Source organism: Chenopodium quinoa, unplaced genomic scaffold (genome assembly GCF_001683475.1).
Source record: "Chenopodium quinoa cultivar QQ74 unplaced genomic scaffold, ASM168347v1, whole genome shotgun sequence".
Lineage (NCBI taxonomy): Eukaryota > Viridiplantae > Streptophyta > Magnoliopsida > Caryophyllales > Amaranthaceae > Chenopodium > Chenopodium quinoa.
This window is the reverse complement of record NW_018742810.1, coordinates 288037-293998: the sequence shown is the minus strand read 5'-3', so window position 1 is coordinate 293998 and position 5962 is coordinate 288037. Positions and strand designations below refer to the sequence as shown.

General features: G+C 33.6%; 1 long non-coding RNA gene across 1 annotated transcript; it reads left to right on the top strand.

Annotated features, from left to right (window-relative positions):
- The first annotated feature begins 268 nt into the window (after nucleotides 1-268).
- LOC110725147 lies at nucleotides 269-5421 on the top strand. Its single transcript, XR_002512132.1, has 3 exons — nucleotides 269-590; nucleotides 2748-2836; nucleotides 4946-5421. It is a non-coding gene; the product is annotated as an uncharacterized LOC110725147 (long non-coding RNA).
- The last annotated feature ends 541 nt before the right edge of the window (nucleotides 5422-5962 follow it).

Below are 5962 nucleotides of genomic sequence, written 5' to 3'. Positions count from 1 at the left end.
ATAGGGTATTATTTCCAAATGCAAACGTAAGGGAATAAAAATAAAAAGTTTGTGGCCTGTTATATTCACCTTATTTCACTTTTTTCAGATCTAAGTTCAGACTACACGTAATTAGAAAGAGTAAATCGGCATTTCTTTGTAATGTCGTTTTCCCTTTGAAGTTGGTCTCTTTGGACCTTTAAAATTGCGCATTTTTGAAACAAAGCGTCCACTTCCCTTATTTTCTTTATCATCCAAGAGATCGAAACGTCCTTACCTAAACTGTCTTATAGATTGTTAAGGAGAGAAATCGAATCGGAGAGGATAAGCATCCATGCTTATCTTTTGCTCGAGCCCATTTCATTGTTTCTAGACAAGTCCAAGCCTCACAATGGAGTGCTGATATGATAAGTTAACATAATTGAAAATCAAGCGAATACAAGTGGAATATACATCAGGGAGAAATTTAGGATATATGTTTATTGGGCCACAAAACCGTCAGACAGGCCAAGTACAACCCAAGATTATGAGCTTTTTCAATTAGACACACCGGAATTTTACCACGCGACGACGCCGTCTTCAACTAGGTCTAAAATTGTCGATTATAGTCTGTAAGTTTTCCGGAATCTGGTTATTTTTTCAACACTTCTCTTCTCACTTCTTTCGACGGTGAGAAAGATAAACTACGCTTCGTAATTTTATACTTTGTTGGTTATTAATTTTGGTTTTACGTTGATTAATTCCGTATTTTGTTGCATATATTTTTTGATGTTGTAATTTGCTGTTCTTTTAATTTTTCTTACTGTATTCATTTTATTGGGAATTAACATAGAGCTGCCCTTTATTTTCATATGAATTTTAATTTTAATGGATGAACATTGTGTACACTGACCTGAATGTTTTAACTGGAGTTTTATACCGTCTAGAATTAATTGTCACGTAGATAGTGTAATCTTGAACCAGTATCGTGACAACTAAATGCAGGCGAGGTAGTATCTCATTTCAAGCAGTGAATTAGATGAATGCTGCGTTGGGTTGCTTTCAGGATGTCTTTAGTTTAGGTAAAGTATAATGGGTTTCTATAATATTGTTGTTATCAGTCTGAACTCATTGTATAAAATGCAATTTGATGATGTTTGATTTGGGTAGTCAACTCCTTTATTCTGTTTATTGGGAACAATGGAAGTAAATCTTTTTGAAAAATCTTGTTTTTCGGTTCCTTCTTTCGATTAATTAAGTCGCTTTTTAAAATTAGTAATGCAACCTTAGCTTCTATTGTTTATGTAGTTTAGCATTGAGTGATAACTCTAGCTTTAGTTTAGCATTGTGATTTAACTTATTCTTTGTCAAACTGTATATCTTGGTATCATGAGTCTTACATTTTTCATTAATAGTTGTTTCATATGCTTATACTATTCATCTGGCATCAGCTGCATCACGTTTCTTGCATTCGAGTTTCTCCATCCAAGTCTTGTGTTACAGGAAATCATGTCGGTCATTTGTCAAATTATTCTCCATCATATAAAGAGGATAAGCAGTTTATTTTCTAGTTTTTTTTTTATCTTTCTCACATTGTTAATTTTTTTTATGGTGTTTGCACTTGTAAGAAAGGCAAGCAAGTTAGCTCCACGTGAGAGTTTAGCCTTTTTGTTTGACTTTCATAGTGCATTAAGTTTGGTGTACTTTATCAAAGATTAAGTCTGCAATGTGTCTTACAGATATTTCTAAGCAGTCCTGTACTCCTGTTGGGATTTGGAGTGCTGCAAATGTTTGTTTAGATGCTCAAATTTTTCTCGGTATAATGCTAAATGTTTACTACAGTTTTTTATTTATTTATTTATTTTTTTTTTATTTTTTTTTTTTTCAAAAAATAATAATAATAATAATAATGTTGGAGTTTAGATGAGGTTGGTCATCTCAAACTCTCAAAGTTCATAAAATGGGAACGGATATGATGGTATTATGTAAAAGGTCTGAGCAGGATATATTGCCTAGGGTGTTGCTCAATTTGAAGAGGGCCCCTGTCCTTGTATGAGTTGCAATGTGACATTCGCAACCTCTTCTACATCAATTTGTACCAGGCATCAGCTTGGAATTTTGGGTTGAATTAAAAGGCGTGGGCTGCATTCTGGAATTGAATGATAGTCTAGACTTCTCCCTACATTATACCCTACTCTATGTCCTGTACTTGATCACAAAACTTCGTTCTGATCCTTCCCTGCTATGCTCATGTTTGGAGATCACAGCCACAAGTTTTTTTAGTAGGATTAATGGATTACATTTCCCTTTCTTTAAAGATAGCGTAGCTGGAATCACGCACTTTTACCTCCTCACTCGCTGCACACACACACACACACACACACACACACACACACACACAAAGGTTATATTGATCGATTTGGCTTGATATCCCCATTCTTTGGGCGTTGATTAATGATTGCAGACCTTTTTAGCTAAGCCTTCCCTGGACAGGTCAATAAATAATTAGAAGTTATAGCATATGTTACATTGTTACTGTGTTTTGGAGGGTGTCAGGATTGTGTTGTACAGCTTGTACTGTTGTAGCCAAGTTGAAAGGCAAGCCTTTGTGTTACTTCTGGCTTGCCAATGAATCTCTGATGCACTAAGTAGTGAAATCTGATCCATTGGTTTTGTTATGTGAAACTTTGTTACTGATTATACATTTATACCTTGAACTATTGGAGGGTACAGACGTTTGTTGCCCTTTTTCTGTGTGTTTCATTCTAATCATTTCTTGCCTTTAACAGCACTCTACTAATCTATTGAGTTTGAAGACAGTGTAAAATTGCACCTCTGGCTATTGAATGCATCACAGGCTTACAGCAGAAGCCTTAGAGTAAGTTCTTGAGTTTTTTTGAGTGTTTAAATATGATTGAGTTGCATGAATAGAGGCCTTAGGTCTTTGCAAGATGTTATACTAAAGGTGTTCATGTATTGATGTACGGATTGTGAGTAGTTGAACTAGGCTCTGTATATGCAAATCTGAGTGTTGTCTGTTTTTTGTTCCCAAGGACCTTGTTTGGCAAATATGTGTTTAGCCTATTTTTTCCGAGGCTTCTTTCTTAGTACAAATACTGCCTTCATGTGAAATTGGCCTCTGGCCAGTGGGCTTGGGAAGGTTTATTGCTGGGTCAGTCTAGGGGGGGAGGGGTTTACCGGCTTGCCGGTTGGAACCTTGGCTTGGACTGGTTTAGCAACCAGCTGAGCCGGTTTAGATGGACCCAGTGTTATTAACACAAACTCAAAATTCTGTGGCTAATAGTTTTTGAAAAAATGGAAACTTCTTGTGAAGTCCAGAGGAAAACATTGTGATTATCTTAATTATGCTTGTACCAAGGAAGGCTAGGTCATCTATTCAATTTTCATCATGCTAGAATGCTAGATTACTGAAGTATAATATAGACTTTGGTAAGCTTACTAGCTGAAGATTTATGATCATGCCCTGTTCCCTAGTACATGTATAATATCATTGTGATACTCTGGTAACTCGACAAGTCGACATCTTAAAGTTTGTTGATTTTGCCCTTTCTAGTTAAGTATAATTTAGATAGAAAAAATATTGTTGGGGTGATTTTTATAGATACAAATAAACACACTAACAAGATACAATCCATCTAAAAGGCCGTAGGCGGTAGTAATTAATGTTAATTATGAAAGAGTATTGAGTGGCTACAAAAAAATGGTAGTCATTGTAATAGATTAAAACCCATTCATTTATTATAATAATTTGGGCTGTTGTTTAAGATGACTTCATAGTTCATACAAAAAATTTCTTTGATAAAATAAAATAATAATAATAATAATAATAAAAAAAAAAAGAATATGAATTTCCCTATGTTGGTTTCAGCTATTAACTTCTTTGCACCCTTCAATGAAAAGAAGGGAAATTGAAACCAATGCGAGATTATTTAATTCTTTTTTTTTTTTTTTTTTATCGTCAAAGTTAATTTTTTTTTTAAGAGTAAAAAGTCATCTCAAACTACTATTCAAATTATTTGGTTGTATACGGTTGAAATATGATCTATCCAAATGGCTACAATTTTTTTGTAGTCACTGTAAATTTGTCTGTTAATTACATAACCAGTACTACCGTAAAAACGCTACTCAGTAATAGAGCTCTGTAAAGAAGATTGGAGACTTTGGAGTACATAGTAATCTGTAATTAGGATTGGAAATTTCATGACCATGAAATTCATTAACGTTGCAAGCATTTATCTTTTACCAAACAAGCCGTTATCACCATGAAATTCATTAACGTTGCAAGCATTTATCTTTTACCAAACAAGCCGTTATCGTTTACCTTTTAGATGTCTTTTTGTTGGTGACATTCTAGACCCTTGAAGATGATGCAGAGGGCCCTAAAACTTGAGGTGTAGGGCTGTATATGTATTTATTTTTCCTCTACAACATTTGCCACAAAAATGATAATATAAGTCCAATCAACATACAAACTCTTTGATTATCTACACACTCCATAATAGACACATTTTTTTCAGGTTAATTTAATATCACAATATTTTTCACAAAATAATATTGTTAGTATATCACCACGACATATTATTAATTTATTATTATTATTATCATATCAACTATGGTCCAATATATAGAGCATGGTCTTTAAATCAATGACAGAATTTATACAAATGGCAGTTCTATTATTTATGTGATGATTTCCTTTGGAATTTGTATTGTCATTTTGTCACCAATTGCAGCGCCTAAAGTACACCCATTCATACTGCTATTGGATGTGTGGTCTAATATAGCACTGACGTATATATACTCATTCCCATAAATGTCTAAAACTTCTTGTACTTAATTCCAAGTATTCTGCTGAAAAAATATTACTGTACCCGATGTAAACCGAAAAGTATTTATGATCTTGCATATTTCTTCTGATTCTTTTTGTTCTTCCTACCGTGACTTTTTTTTTTGGGTCTTGCAACAGGATTTCAAAGAGGATGGACAAAAGGATCGGAGCGAATGCATTTTATTTTTTTTCGAAACTAGAACTTAGTCTGATGGTTTGATTGATATACTCGATCCAAAAGTCATCTAACTGGTCGAACTATTCGATGGATCATATTTAAGATAGGTTAATCATCTTTCATATTTACAACATATTATATAACGAAATCATAAGCTTTAACCGCCCCACTAGTTTAATTAGTGCTTAAGATGGTTATTCATTAGTGCTCAATATAAAAGGTTTGACTTGTAGTATAAATAGCCTAATAGGTGCATAGCACGCTAATTATACAGCAATTAAGCATTCTAATTAGTGTATAGAGTGCTTGAGTTGCTGATTAAGTTGCATAAGCAGATAGGTCATATCAATGAAATTGTGCGCATGCATGATGTTATCTTCTCAACTGGATATAAAGTTATTTCCTTTGCTGTCAGTATCATATGATTTTAATTGTATTTTATAATCTAATGCAAGTAAGTATAAGTCTATGATTGTCACCCAAATTATGTAATGTAGCCCTAGGGCATAATGCTTGTTTTGAAACTTTAATTTCGATTTTAAACTCTTACTTTTTTAGTCTTACTTAAACTATTTTAAAATGGATGAAGTATACCTGTAGCAGTTATTAACGTTCCTAGAACACCCCTTTACTTGTTGAGACTTGATCTTTGGACAAAACCTAGATCGTGGAGTAGCTCAAGTTGCTATTTGAGCTACCATTTTCTGTGTATCCCATTTTAAGTTCAATGTCCCATATATAGATGGAGATGTAATAACTGTATCTAAACGACTGGTCATAAAGACAATTATCAAATTCTAGGGGAAATGAGGATTGAATGAATTGTATTTTATAGATTAGGTTGTGTGTTGAAGTCACTGATCGATTAGGAAGCTTTAAACCTTCTAGTTCCACCACAACTTCCCATTTGTTCCTTCAATTTTGATGAAAGAATGGACAATTGTCAAATAAATTGATTCTTAGTATAGTTAAAGCTA